Genomic DNA, 16,639 nt, shown 5'->3' with positions numbered 1-16,639 from the left:
TCAGCCTCCCAGGTAGCTGAGATTACAGGCACCCACCACAACACGTGGCTAATTTTTGTATTTTTAGTAGAGATGTTTTCACCATAATCGCCAGGCTGATCTCGAACTCCTGATCTCAGGTGATCCACCAGCCTCAGCCTCCCAAAGTGCTGGGATTACAGGCATGAGCCACCACGCCTGGCCCAGTAGGGGAATATTTTTAAAAACTGAGCAAAAAATATTAATTTTGAATTATAGATTTAGACTTGTGTGTTTGAAAGTAATATGATTTATATCTATAATGCATCTTACAATTTCTATGTTATAAAATATATATGAATATATACCTAATATATATAATTACATATGTATGTGAAAACATCTGTTTAAGAAAAATATACTTAAGAAGTACATATTCTTCAAGTATTCTATAGGCTTGGAGTGGTGCTATAAAATTGCAATAAATACATAACATTAAAATAGCTCGTGATACACTAGGAAAAATGTGTTAATAAAAGTCACATGGTAAAGCACACAAGTTAATGCTACAAAAAAGTGATATTTCAAAAGAGTAACAGTTGTTTCGAGATGTTTTATGTCCTTTTTCTGTTTCGTTGCCTTCTAGTGGTTGGTTTGCCAATTCCAACCAAGGAAACATACTTAATGGACTGCTTTGAAATGGATTTTATTAGTTCAGCCCTCTGTAAGCATTCTCATGCATCATTAATATTAGACATTGCAAAGAACTGCTTTCCTTAAACTGTAGATCTTTGGATATAAATTGAAGGCTGTAGTAAATAATTGTCTGACTGTGAAATGAATGCTTGTAGTATATGCGCTCATGAGTTAGCTGAAGTGTATAATTAGGATACACATTTTAGTATGGCTTATTAAATTACAAAACACAAAAAGGCCATTGGAATTTGAATGATTGTAAGGAGTAATGAGATTTGAAAGAGGTTACAATGACAGATAGCATTTATGTTTGATATTTCATGTTCATAAAATTATACTTGAATTGAGAATTCTGACTGCTTTATGTATATATCAGGCGATATCTATAATAAGGCAAATAAAAGTTTAATTAACTAAGACGTTCTAAACTATTGCAATACCTTTTAGAGTAGCAAAGTATGTGATTGACCAAGTTGAATGAGCATTTCCATTTACATATAAAGTGCAAAAGATTTAAAAATATGCTTTATTGCTTGTATTTGTAAACCTTAAATTTTCGAAAATAATCCTCTGCACCCCAAAATTTATGTTCCTTGACTGTTTTACTGACCTCCCAATTCTGATTTATCACCAGATCAGACTGATGCCATATTTCACAAGAGGCAACTGATCTGTCCACTTTTTTTTTAACCACACCGCGACCTCCCTATTCCAAGCCATAAGCATCTCATACTTAGATCATTGTTGTACCCTGCTCACTGGTCTGAAAGGTTTTATTCCTCCACTTCTTCATTCTGCTATTTAATCAGCTGTCAGAGTGATCTTAAAATGTAACTTGGAATGGCTCTTCCTAGCTGTTCTTGTATGGGACTTAAGTTCACATCACTTTATTGCGCTCTTGTAAGCAACTTATACAGCATTTGCAGTACTCCTCTAGCTCCATAGTAAATGACTTCTAAGCACCATGCAGAATAACAATTCTTTAACTGTTCTTCCTTATGTAATTTGCACAGAAACCCTGAGAGGTAGATGTTATTAGATCCACTATGTGTATGAGGAAATTGAGGTTTGTAAGTCACATGACAGGTCTCATCTGAGTAGTGACAAAAGCTAGAATCCATGTATAGAGAGTTGTGACCCCAAAACCCATTAACTTTCTATTGTATCATTAGAAACATAAGGATCCCAGTAAATCAGGTGAGCCTCCCTTTGAATTTATGTTTCTCCTTCCCCAACCATCAACATTGATCCAATATTTACTCATATCAGCTTGTCTGAATATGTTATGCTCGATAGTAGGTAGAAAATAACAGGTGAAGTGCTAGCCCAAAAAAGCAGTCAAATGGATCTTTCTCTTCTCTTCTCACCCCTGATTACTATCCTGTGATGACTCGTTATTGCGTGATAAGCCTCCAAGCTTCTCATGCCATTAAATCACTACATTGCTGCCAGGTTTTGCTCAAAAGAATGAATATCCATTTCTCTTTGTCATTTGGTGCCATGTGTCATTGTCTCAGACTTGACTGGAAGAGAGTTGGACTTGTGCACTTTTAATACTTCTGCCCTGCTGTGGAATCTTGAGAGCTCATATCAAGTTTCTAATAGCTACATTAAGTCTTGAAAATAATAGTTGGCCTCATAAAAAATCCTCTCTCCTCATTACGTTTTTCAGTTACAAAGGCTGTAAGGATATTATATTAGTAATATTGTTCTTGGACAGTTATGACTACTGAGGGGAACTCAGCCAAAATATACCCAGCCTCTCCCATGTACCTGGCAAGAATAGTATATAAAAAGCAAGACTGTATCTGCTTGTCAAATATCTATGACTTTGAGATTATCAAGAATATGAGATATTTGTAGTTCATTACTTGGCTTGTGTCCCAAGTCTATCTCTTTGTGGCCTCTATAGCCAGTAAGTACTGGATCACACTGTCTTCTGTAGTCTTGCCCATTCTGTGGATAGGAACATGGTCACTCTACACACTGCGTCTTTCCCGGTTTGTTTTCCAGGTCCATCCTCTGGGGCTTTTGTGTATGCTACAGCCAGTCATATCATAGAACAAAGATCACCTAGTTTACCCTGTGGAATGAACTGGGGAAAAATTTGCTGATAGGACACATTATAGTAAAAGCTCTAGAAGGGCACAAAGGCCTAAGTATATAGTGGCAACTCTGTTTTTCCAAAGGAGTCTCTTTTAGTTTAAATAAGATTCTAAAGTCTGGGGCATAACTTCTACAAAACCTATGATGATAATGGACTCCACAATTCATGTCTTGTTCGTGAAATAGCTTCTGAGGAACCATCCCATGGGTGTAACATTCAGCTCTGCGAAATCACATTCTCCCAGAGGGAATGATTGGACTCTGAGGCTACCTGTCAAGTTTTTCCAAACTTAAAGTTTTCCCACTACCCTTCATCATGTTCAAACTTTCCACCTTCCTTCCAGTTTCTGTCCTCTACTCCAAATTAAGTCTTCTAATCTTCACTCAGGGATGGACTTTGGGGAGGTGCTAAGCCTTTGTTACCCTTGAGAAGGGTCTACTATGATGCCATAGGCAATAGGCTTAGCTCCTTTATCTATTGTAAATTATTAAAGAAATTACCCCCATCACACTTACTAAAAGCAATAAGAGACATTCTAATATAGCTAGGGTATTTCATTCTAGTTTAAATATATTTATTCTTCTTCCCAGTGTAATTATGAGTAATGCCTCCTTTCGGTTTCAAAAAAAAAATTGACAAAGTATGATCACATTTTCTACATCTACAATCTCTACTTCAAGGTACTAGACCATTTCTTACAACTCTCTGAACCTGATGAATTCTGTAACAACATATACCACTACCCCACCATTCTCCTTGCATATAACTTTCTCGTCTCCTCCAGCTGTATTGGCACCTTTCATACACCATCGGTATATAAATTATGGTTGTTGATTTGTTTCCTTCTAACAACAACAACAAAAAAAAACATGTATGTGTTTGAAATGTTTTATATATTTATATGAAATGTTATGTGTGTATATAAAATGTTATATATGATATATATATGCATACATATCATAAATTTTGTTTTTTAAAATATCTATAGAGAGAGAAAGAAAAGGAGTGAAAATTGACTGTATTGTATTGTGATATAGACTTCATCAATAGACTGGTCCTCCCTCCTTCCCTCCTGTTTCCTTTCTTACTTTTAAAAATGGTGAACTTTGAATTTAAGTTTTATATTGGTAAAAAGTAACTTGGATCAAATCAGTTCCTTTGCTCAAAGACCTTCACGGCTGACCATCCCAATGCAGTCCATGAGGTTCTGTGTAATATGACTCATTACATAAATTCTCTTTTATGTTTGATTACATGGAATTCATGTCCTTTTTATGCTCCAGCAGAGGGAGGTTCTTTCAGTTCCTTGGTACACCAAGCTACTCTACGTCCCAGAACTGATTATTTCTCTCATGTTCTAGACTTTACTTTTGTAAATCTTATACCTGGAAGGCCATTCAGGTAAGCCTTATCAGCCTCCTTTATCATCAATGATTCTTGCTTTCACTTTCCATGTTTTCAAAGCTTAATTTTCCCCGACACTTAATTGGATTACATGGAGATAAACACAGAAATGTTTATTCAACATCTTTGTCACATTTTGAATCCCGAGCACTTAGGTATGGTAGAGATTTCTGCCCAAAGTCTCAGAAGGTGGAGCTTTTAAGTAGTTTTAATAATTTTTTTCCCTCAATTAGGAAGGCTCAAACTCAGTCCATACTGAAACAGGAGAATTCCCTGATTCCCCTCTCAGGCATGTGACAGGGGTGTGGCTCACCTGCTCCATCACCCAGCAACTCAAACCCGTGCTGGGAAAAAGCAGGTGGGCAGGTGCAGAGGCCAGTCTTCTGGGCTCTAGTCTTGTGGTAATGTGTAGGGAAGGGTGCCTGCAACCCCAGTGTTACAAAGCTCTTTCAGCTCTGCCATCTGCAGATGGTGTGAGTGTTAATTAGCTCAATGAACCCTCTTCCTTATCGATAGCAAGGGCAGAGGGACAGTGTGACTGCTTTCTGTATCCTGAGCTGTTGCCCAGCATACTGAAAGAATCGGATCACTCGTGGGCTCCAAGAATGAGTGCAAGGTTTTATTGAGTGGTGGAGGTGGCTCTCAGTGAAATGGATGGGGAGCCAGAAGGTGGGAATGGAGTGCGAAGGTGATCTTCCTCTGGAGTCTGACTGTTCTCGGCTTATGTTCAGATGCCTCTTCCCTCCTTCTCTGCCATGACACCCCACCATTCTCCGCTGCTCGGTTCCTTTGCTGCTCGGTTCCTCTGCTGCTTTTGATGTTCAGCTGTTTGTGTGTGTGTCCACTAAGGTCTAGGGTTTTCCCCCTCTTTGATCTTGAAATTACATATGTTTTTATTTCTCCTCGATAGGAGTTGATGTCTTTTGATACCTCACCACCGACCTCATTTTTACCTCATTTGCTAGGTCTTAGCACTTTGCTAGTACTCTTAAAAAGTAATTCAATTGACTCATTTCAGTGCTAATATCTTGTTATAGACATAGTCTATATATGTGGTAACTATACTGAAATCTAATATACAATTTTACCTATCTTTAATAAACTATTAGGTTATTTTTTTGTAATGCTATCATCTTAGTATTAGCTGCTAAGCATCTTATGTGACCAGATATCAATAAATTATTTCTCTTCTATGCTTGAAGTTTCAAATTAGAAACACATTTGAGTGATGAAGCTAGAGCTATTTTACAAAGTTGACTGCTATTATTGGATTGATGAATTTTAAGATGTGGATATATGTGAGAAACTCACCCAACAGATTTCACTGGTTTCTAGGTAAAAAATTGATGTCAAATAAGGAAAGGAGGTAGGAGTAGTAGTAATTGAATATTATAAGGAATTTTCTCTGTCTCTCATTTTGTTTCCAGATAGCCTTTATCTTTTAAATTAAACTCATGTATAAAATCACATATTAGCTCCAGAATTATTGAAATATACACTCATAATTTCCATGAGTTGTCAAAATTTTTGTGATTTCTAAGCCTTAGCCTTTTCAATTTGTATTTTAAATTCTAGGATAATGATTGGTGAATATATTTGTATCTTGTTAAAAAAAAAAACCGGATACTCTACAAAGAACAACTGTTAGATATGTTGATGAAAACTATTATGTCTTTAGAAGGCATTGGTTAAATATGAAAAACAACCTGGAAAGAAAAAAGACATCTTTCATTTTAGAAATCAGCTTTTATTTAACGAAACAAAATATTGTATTTTAACATCACTTCTATTGGCACACCTTGGGATAAAAAAACCAAACATGACATATGTTTGTTTTCATTTACTTCATTTATTCAAATAATCTTTCATATTCCACAAAAATATATAGTATATTTCTTCAAAAGATTCTATGTTAGGTAGAATTGTCTCCTAGAATTTTGATTTTTTTTTTTCTGTTATGATTGTCTGTTAAATATCCTAACAGATTTTCATCAGTGTATAAGGAAGTTTTAAATTTGTGTTACAATTTACCTTGAATAAAACTTTGTGAGTGAAATCCCTAAGTTTATCAACAAAGGGACCACTTAAAGATCTCTGAACCTCCTCTCTTCAGTCTTCCCCTCTCTGAATCCTCAGCAACTCCTCCCAAACTCAATTGTCTGTCCCTTTCTCTGTCTTTAATGTATTGGTGTCTGAAAAGGGCTTCCAGCAGGGCGAGGTGGCTCACGCCTGTAATTCCACCACTTTGGGAGGCCTAGGCAGGTGAATCGCTCGAGGTCAGGAGTTTGAGACCAGCCTGGCCAAGAGGGTGAAACTCAGTCTGTCTCTACTAAAAATACACACAAAAAAATACAAAAATTAGCCAGGAGCGGTGGTACACCACTGGGGAGGCTGAGGTACGAGAGAATCGCTTGAACCTGGGAGGCGGAGGTTGCAGTGAGCAGAGATCGTGCCACTGCTCTCCAGCCTGGGCGACAAAGTGAGACTCAGTTTCAACAAAACAAAGACCTCAATAAACAAAGAAAAAAAGGGCTTCCAGGTGCAAAGCCTCCAATATCATAAAGGATAATTTTGTTTGTTTTCTTTCTTAGGCACTACAGTTGTACTGCTATCCAGTATCTGAAAATAAATGTTTCATATATTTTATTCAGTTTTCTAGTTGTTTATGATGGGAAGGTTAGTCTGATAATTAGTTTTTCTCATGACAAGCTGTAAAACACCATGAACGTTAATACTGGAAAATTTAATTTGTATAAAACTGTTTTATTACTTCTAAGAAAAAAACCAAAATGATTTTTAATTGGATTAATTTCTTTTTTAAAGTATACTGCACCATAAAAAGTGAGTTTTACTTTTTTCTTTAAAAGTTAAATATTGTAGTGCTAATAAATTACAGAATCATGTGAACTAACAATGTATTTTTATCTTGTTCTGCACTTTAAAGTGAATGGCTTTAATAATTCTGGTTTTATATGATTGTTGGAATGTTAGTTTGAGATTAGAATTTATTTTTCTTAAGAAAATATTTTAGGAATATTAAGAGAAATTTCATTTTTTCTAATGTCCTCTCAGCATCATTTTTCTCTATTACACTACTGCTTTACTAAACCATTCTGGTATTCCTGAAATAAATTCTGCTTGATAAAAAGTCACTTACTATTTTTTAATAACTAAGAGCTAGTATTTTATTTTGGAATATTTGCAACTATATTCACAACTGAAATGAGCTCATATTTTTATAATGATACATGGTTGTGGAATAGAGTTACATTGTTTTGCAAAATGGGTAGTGGAATTGTCCATTTGTCTATCCTTTACTTTTACAAAATTTATATGGAAATAATAGAATAATTTATTTCTTTGGAAGAGTTTTGGCTGGGTGTGTTAACTCATGCTTGTAATCCCAGCAGATTGCTTGAGCCCAGGAGTTCAAAACGAACCTGGGAAACATAGCAAAACCCCATCTCTACAAAAAGTACAAGATTTATACTGGCATGGTGGAGTATGACTGTAGTTCCAACTACTTGGCAGGCTGAGGTAGGGGTATCGCTTTAGCTGGGAAGGCTGAGGTTGAGGTTGCAGTGAGCCGAGATTGTGCCACTGCATTCCATCCTGGGTGACAGAACAAGACCCTGTCTCAAAAACAAAATGCATTTTGACACACATATACACTTGTGAAATCATCACCACAATTAAGATAGCATCCACACATCATCTTGTTCATTTGCAATCCCTCACTTTCTCTCTTCCTCCTTCTCTGCAGGCAACCCTTGGTCTCCTTTCTGTTACTATGGATTAGCTTGTGCTTTCTAAAGTTTTACATAAATATTACTATGCATTTTAAATTACTTTTAACACAACATAGTTATTTTGAGATTTATCCATGTTGTCCATATTTTATTGTTTTCATTGCTGATTAGTAGTATTTCATTCCATAGATATATTACAATTAGTACTACTGAAAGAATTTTGTTTTGTTGAGTTTTTGGCTATTTATTATGAAAAAGCTTCTGTGAATATATGTATGCAAGTTGGTGTGTGGGCATATGCTGTCATTTCTCTCCAGTGAATACTTAAGAGTAGAGTGCTGGGTCATAGCATAGGTGTATGTTTAACTTTTACATTGACTTCTAACCTGTTTTTACAAAGTGGTTGTATTGATTTAGATTTCCATCAGCAGCGTATAAGAATTGCAGTTGTTCCAGGTCCTTGCTAACACTTGCAAGGGTGTGTGTGGGATGTTTGTGGTAGCATCTGATTGTGGTTTTCATTTGCATTTACTGGATAATTTTTTATAGGTGTGTTGCTCACTCCTATTCCTCTTTTGTTGAAGCATTTGTTAGATGTTTTGAAAACTTTTATTTTTTTTCCTAATAATTGAGTTGAAGAGTTCATGTTTTTTAAATGAAAGTTCTTTGTTGGATATATGTTTAGCAAAGATTGTTTCCCAGTCTGTGACTTGTCTTTTCATTTTTGTAATAGTTATCTTTGAGAATTGTTTTTTGATGAAGTTTAATGTGTTGATTTTTTATAGTTTGTTTTAGATTTTTTTTCCTTTTTTTTTATTTTTTTATTTATTTTAGATGAAGTTGAAGGACAACTCTTGTTGTCCAGGCTGGAGTACAATGGCACAATCTTGGCTCACTGCAACCTTCGCCTCCCAGGTTCAAGCAGTTCTCCTGCATCAGCCTCCCAAATAGCTGTGATTACAATCATGTGCCATGACACTCGAGTAATTTTATATTTTTTAGTAGAAATGGGGTTTCTCCATGTTGGTCAGGCTGGTCTCGAACTCCTGATCTCAGGTGATCCATAGGCCTTGACCTCCCAAAGTGCTAAGATTACAGGTGTGAGTTTTAGTTTTTTTAATAATTTTTTTTTAGCTGCCTCCTGGGCTCAAGCGATTCTCCTGCCTCACCTGCCAGACTAGCTCAGACTACAGGTGTACACCACCATGCTCAGCCAATTTTTTGTGTTTTTTTTTTTTTTTTGTATTTTAAAGACAGGATTTCACCATGTTGCCCAGGCTAGTCTCAAACTCCTGAGCTCAGACAATCTGAATTCCTTGGCCTCCCAAAGTGCTAGGATTACAGGAATGAGCCACTGCCTCTGGCTGTTTGTTTTTTACATATAGTTGTTAAAATGATTATCTTTACCCATTAAAACAGCCTTTTAGGGTTTATTTTCTCCTGGATTTTGGCAAGTTTCCTCACAGAACTTAAGTTTCCTTAAGTACTCAAGCTCAGTACTCAGCTTGAGACTAATGGGGAACTCTCCTGGGTGCTCTCTCCCTCTTCATTCGAGCTAGATCTATAGATTTCTCATTTCTGGTACTCTGCTCAGCAAACTGAGGCCATTTTGGCCAACCCAAATTCTTAACACTTTTTTTAACTTTTCAGGCTCTGTTTGGGTTTCCTTTGCCTGCACCCCATCCTGGAAATGCTCCAGGAAGTGAGCTGAAACCATGATGGGACTCACCACGTTTGTTTTCTTCTCATACGAGTTACACTTCTGCATTTCCTCCTGTCCAATATCTGCAAATTACTGCTTCACATATTTTGTTTAGTTTGCTTTTAGTAGTTTAGTTGGGAAGGGTCAGTGTTACTCCGTCGTGGCAGAAAACAGAATTGACCTAAAAAACAAAATTCATTATCAAATTGGTTTTATACCTAATGTTAAGACAATAACTTTACTAGATAATTTATAGATAATAACACTTCTAAATTCTTCCATGATTACTTGTGTTAAAGTGTGTCCTCAGCCAAAAGACAAAATGGACTCCCTATGGCTAACTGAAGTGCTCAAAGTTCAAACAGAAGTAGGCAGCCATAGCGAGGTGAGGGACTTCTCATGTACTCTGTTCTCAGAAAGATGTAAAAGTGTTACAGGATCTCCCTTTGCACAGTCAAGCCAAACCACTTCCTTTTGTCTGCAGCAAGATAAACTACAGCCAGAAACACCTCCTCACTCCCACACACAGGACCTTTGACAGAAACATCTTATACTGACTTATGGTTTGGGGCTTAGAAACCAGGTTATCAGAGCCTGACTATTTAGAAAAATTTGAGCAGAACACATTTGAATTCTTCGTTTGTATGAATGCACCTGGTTGGGAATGAAGGCAAGAACTTCCCTTATTTAACCCAGACCTTTCCTTTGTTCTTTGGAGAGCACACTTTCACTTGTACTGAAGACTGTTTCTTCCCAATCTGCAGATTAGTTTTTATAGAAACTAAAGCTCTACCTTTTTCCTCCACAGATCTCATGGTCTTTTCTTAACATTTCTTGGTGATGAGGATGGGATTTGAAGTGGCACCCTAGCTTCTTCCCAACACTCCTGGACCAATGCATTTGCACCTGCAAGAACCTCTTGAGCTCACTTATCTTCCTGGCTGCACTGGGGAGAAAAGAGGTAAGGCCCCTTGGACCCAAGATCTTCTGATCTTAGGATGAGGTTTCTGGCACTTTATTTTTTTAGTGATTCTTCCCACCCGGTCCCACAGGTTACCCATTGGTGGAGTATACCCATACTTTGTTGTGTACACTCACACCCTGGGGTACTCTCATGCTTTCTAGGGTATGCTCACACTTCAGTTTTGCAAGGACACTTGCTCTTCAGTTGCACTCAAAGGGACTGCCTTCATAAGGTGAGTCTATTCCTGGGAGTACATTTTTTTTTTTCAGGGGATTTTTGGGATTGCCTCTTCCAACTCTCTTCAGGAAACATCTGTAAACATTTATTCTAAACCTAGAAAATTATACTCTTCGCTTTCCATGAAGAGGCAGCTGGATCAAGTTGCAATTAAAATAAATCTCAAATTGTCTGCTTTGAGTGCCCTGAAGGACTGACAAAATAGCAATCCATCCTGTGGTCTATTGGCTAAAATTCTGTGCTTTCCTGGCTGTGGCACAGGTTGGATTTCTGATCAAGCAATCAAACCCATTTTTTAAAACTGTATGACTCTTGGCCGGGCGCGGTGGCTCAAGCCTGTAATCCCAGCACTTTGGGAGGCCGAGGCGGGTGGATCACGAGGTCAGGAGATCGAGACTATCCTGGCTAACATGGTGAAACCCCGTCTCTACTAAAAATACAAAAAACTAGCCGGGCGTGGTGGCGGGCGCCTGTAGTCTCAGGTACTTGGGAGGCTGAGGCGGGAGAATGGCGGGAACCCGGGAGGCGGAGCTTGCAGTGAGCCGAGATCACGCCACTGCACTCCAGCCTGGGAGACACAGCGAGACTCCGTCTCAAAAAAAAAAAAACAAAACAAAACAACAACAACAACAAAAAAAACTGTATGACTCTTGACCTTTTGGTTTTGGTGTACCCTTTTGTTATTGATCCTTTCCCTTTCCAGTGGAAACTTTTGACTTCCAGTCTTCTCCATCTGAGGTGCATGTGGGGTTTTGGGGTCTTTAAGTATAGGTGCTCTGCTAAGAAGCAGCTGGGCCCTAAACAATATGGCTGGACAGTCGTGAGTTATATCCCTTTGAAACTACTAAGACTTTTTTCTCTTTGAACTCCCTTTGGGTGGTTCTAGATCTTGTAAGGACTACTTTATACATCTTTGGAGATGCCTAGTTCATCTTTAGTTTTGTCATAATGTTGGTTAAGATGATTCACTTGAAAAGATACTTTTGTTTTTTTTTAAAAAAGCTAGATAAAGTATTTATAAAATATAGGGCCAGGCATGATGGCTTGTGCCTGTAATCCCAGCACTTTGGGAGGCCGAGGCAGGTGGATCACGAGGTCAGGAGCTCTTGGACAGCCTGGCCAACATGGTGAAACCTCGTTTCTACTAAAAATATAAAAATCAGCCAGGTGTGGTGGCAGGCGCCTGTAGTCCCAGCTACTCAGGAGGTTGAGGCAGGAGAATCACTTGAACCCGGAAGGCGGAGGTTGCAGTGAGCCGAGATTGTGACACTGCACTCCAGCCTAGGCAGCAGAGTGAGACTCCATCTCAGATATTTATATACATATTTATTTATATATATAAACACACACACATATATACATATGTATGTATTTATATATAAATACGTGTGTGTATATATATGTGTGTTGTGTGTGTGTATATATGTATATATAGGCCCGCAGCTAAAATAGGCTTACTTCTTTTGCAGAGCTATCCATGCTAAGTCCAGACATAAAAAATTCTTTCTTCACCCTGTTAAAGGGCCACACCCTGAAATCAGTAATATAATCAAGAAATAAACCAAGTTTAAAACACCCGCTATCTGACTAAATTGGTCTCCCGTACTTTCTGGAATTTAGCTGGCTGTTGGGAAAGTCTTGGTAAGAAACATTTTCATCCATAAAAGTAATCCCCATCTGCAAGGACGTCTCCCTCCCTGCACCTAAAGAACTAGAAACTTTTAACATGGAGAATATATTGTTTTCATGTTTACATAAAATGCCTTAACTTTGTTTAAGATAGTTTTTCTGGCAATCTTGTCTTGATTTGACCTTTCCCTTGATTGTCTCAGCAAATAATGTGTTTGGATCTAAGGTTTGTACCTTTGAAATGTAAAATTTCGCTTAAGAAATCATGTTTTTGGAAATACAATTTTTGGGTTACCTTGCTCCACAAGGAGAAAAAAAGCTACATGAAAACTGGCAAATGAAAAATCTTGTAAAGCTATATGATCTGCTTCTTTGTACCTGCATGTCTATATATTTATATGTGTTTTGTGTATGTGATATTTCACTATTGAAATATATGAAAGAACTCTAATTGGCTTAAAGATAATGTAAACACTTAAATATTTCATCAGAAAAATAGAAACTAACTCAAATGCCTTTAAGCTCAAATGACTTTAGTGATCTTTGATAAAAAGAACTACTTTAAATGAGAATGTTCTCAAAATTGTCAGTATTATTCAGGCATTTTTGCCTGGACTTACTTGTTATACAAGTTTAGGCTGTTTTTGATAGATGTTTTAAGGTCATAAAACAGTTGTTCCTGTACTATTTTTGGTACTTCCTTATCTGTGAATTAAAGCTACAAAGGATAGCTGCTAGGCTCCTACTGAGTTTGTCTTTGAATAAGCCCATGAACTTGGGGGCCTAGACAAGTGGCCATGTTAGGACCTGGGGACATGTCCGATGTGCCTGGACAACCAGCGTCAAGCCAAATATGGCCCAATCATCCCTGACCCAGCTTTACTTCCTGAGCATGCTAAGAGGGGTTGGGTCCTACAGGTATCATCTTCATAGATGATAGATCTGTCCTCTATCCTAAGCTCTAAGCCTGGTATGTAAATTCAGGATGCTGACTGGACCTGCCCTTCATTATCATCTGTGGGTGCCAGGTGGTACATGAGTCTCAGGACAATTGGAGATGGAATTAGAAAAATTACTCATGTCATAGTTTCAAAATTATTTTTAGTAATTTAAAATCTTAAAGTATGTTATATCAAATTTTAAATATTGGAACACTAATTATTAAATATAACATTAAGTTTATTTTGACATCTTATTCTTATATGGTATAGAAAAGTTAAATATATTTATAACTGTTAATATTTATAACTGTTAATAAAAAGTTGAAGCTAAAATTCATGCAATGGTTTTAAAATTGCATTTCATATAAGTAACAAAAAACAGTTCACTTTACACAACATATTAAGGAAAGTAGGAGCCATTTTTGGTAAACCAAGTTAAAAAGAGAGAGTCATTTTTTTCTTTTACATGAGGGAGAACTTTGTGTGGTCAAAATGATGAGAGGAAAGTAAAGTACATTTTTGTCCTAAGGTAGGATGCCAAACACACACACAGAAACAACAACACAGAAGTATAAGACAAAACTAAAGGTTTGAACAAGTTGTAGAAGGTTTGTGAAAAATTAAATTTTTTGTGTGGTCAAGTTGGCTAAAATGGAAAGAAAATTATTTATAAGTTTTTCTAAAAATTGAACATTAATATCAAAAGCACATTGATGCAGGGTTAGGGTGTGTGCCCCTGTGTCAAAACAAAAGGGTTTTCTTGAAGCATTAATTTGCTCTCTAATAGAAAATTGTGAAAACTTTTTCTTTACCTTTGAGGTAACTGGCCTCAAAAACAGATTCCATTTTGTGTTTCGTCAAGATAATTTATTGTGTTTTGTACCTTTAAAATATTTTGTCACTTTGGTTTTAATTCATAGTGATCTGTGATCCTATTGCCATCAAACACTTTAAATTTGTGATGTCTGACAAGCTTCCCAAAACTAAATTCCAAAATCAAGTCTTTTGGACATTAACTTAGTCATAACAGAAATACCCCAAAATCCAGAAGAGACATACTAAGCTTATTCATTGTGTTTAAATCATACAGGAAACACTGTCAAATAGCAAAAAGATATGTACCTTTCTTCAAGTTATATTAATTTTTTTTTTTTTTTTTTTTTTTCCAGACAGAATCTTGCTCTGTCACCAGGCTGGAGTACAGTAGCATAATCTCGGCTCACTGCAACCTCCACCTCCCAGGTTCAAGCGATTCTCCTGCCTCAGCCTCTTGAGTAGCTGGGACTACAGGTGCGTGCCACCACACCCAGCTAATTTTTATATTTTTAGTAGAGACGGGGTTTCACCATGTTGGCCAGGATGATCTCAATCTCCTGACCTTGTGACCCGCCCACCTCGGCCTCCCAAAGTGCTGGGATTACAGGCATGAGCCACTAAGCGTGACCCTAAATGTATTATTAATATGGGTTCCAAAATTGTATGCTATTCCTAAATTCGAATTTATCTTGATATGTGTTATTTACCATAATCACAGTTATTATGTTAATGTCATATGCCACAAAAATAACCAATTATTTTTACTAATTGCATCTTTAACCATGGCTACTTTTAAATTTTTCTCGACCACAGTTATTTTCTTAAATCCTTTTCATACTAAGCCTAAGCACCTAGCTCCTCTTTAAAATTGTTTTATCTGCTTGAATAAATGTTTTACTAGTTTGCCAACATCAATTTGACTGCATACTTCCAGGTCTTATCCATAGACTTACCAGATGCCACTGAATAGCAATAAGATACACTGAATTAAATCTAGTAGGTGCCTGCCCATCTTCTCACCTTTACTTGACCAAGTTGTTCAAATTGGCCACAAATCTCTCAGCCACATGAGTCCCAACAAGGGAACAGGTGGACTCAGTGCAGGTAGCCAGATCATTCTGGCAAGAGTATGGAACAAAAACATAAGCTGATTATCAACACTACCTATGACAGGTTTCCACTAAAAAGGAAGAAAGCTTACTCTGGCCAGGGGACAAAATGGACTCCCCGTGGCTAACTGAAATGCGCAAAGTTAAAACAGAACCTGGTTGCCATAGCTGGTAAAGGAGTGGTCATATACTCTCATGTTCCTGGAAAGATGTCGTAACAGGACCTCTCTTTCTACAATCAAGCCAAGCCATTTCTGTTGTCAGTGCTAAGACAAACTGTACTGCACCTGGAACCCATCTCCCCTCAATGACAGAAGGAAAGAAACATCTAACAGAGAAACAAACACTTGTCAGAGATTTCTAGTTTTTCACTTGGAAACCACGCAATCAAGGCTTGACTGTTTCTACCAATCAGAATGAAATAAGGTTGAATTCTTTAGCTACATAAACTGACCTGATTGAGAACTACCTATTTCAGCCAAATCTTCCCTTTGTTCTTCAGAGAACACACTTTCTGTGACTCTGAAGGTTGTGCCTCTCCAATGTGCAGATTTTTTTAAATAGAAAATAAAGCTTTACCTTTTTTCTTTATGGATCTCATGGTCCTTCATTATCAGTTTTGTTTTTTAACTTATGAGGCTGGTTTGGTAATCAATTTCTTTTCCTAAAAAGAAAATTAAATATGTTAATGATGTTCATTCACATAAAATTGTTTATATTATGTTGTTTTTTTAGGTAATTTTATCTAATTGACAGTTCTTTTTTGTTTTTTTTTTTTCAGTTTCTGCCTTTATCTTTATTGAGTGTTCCTCCAAAGTACTTTTTGCTTGTTTTATTGTCCCCTTCTTTATTCCTTAAATGGTATGCTGAAATTGTTATTGCTTTTTCTTATAGTGCCACCTATAGCTACAAGATTTCTGATTTGATATTAATTATTGTCATTCATTATGACTGCTTTCTAATAATCTGTATGGGTACTTTTGCTGTCTAATGAGAAAGTAATTTGCAAGTGGTATACTTTTGTTTTTTTTCAGTTTTTATCAATGTTTTCTCAATTCTCAAATGTCAATAATTTTAAGATGAACCATCAATTTAATTATGGTTCTTTTGGAGGGAAATAATTATAATAAATGTGATTCATACTCCATGTTTGACTGTAATTTTTCTTTACATTCTCTGATTAAAGAATCTTTTGAATCCTTTGACCATCAAAGTTATATATATTATCACATAAACATCAGACTTCCTTAAATCATGGCATTTAACAGGCATCCTTTTTTATAAAAAATATACTTTTTAAATTTCAGTGCTGTATTACTAGAATATT

This window comes from Macaca mulatta, chromosome 15 (genome assembly GCF_049350105.2).
Source record: "Macaca mulatta isolate MMU2019108-1 chromosome 15, T2T-MMU8v2.0, whole genome shotgun sequence".
Classification (NCBI taxonomy): domain Eukaryota; kingdom Metazoa; phylum Chordata; class Mammalia; order Primates; family Cercopithecidae; genus Macaca; species Macaca mulatta.
Note: the sequence above shows the minus strand (reverse complement) of the source record.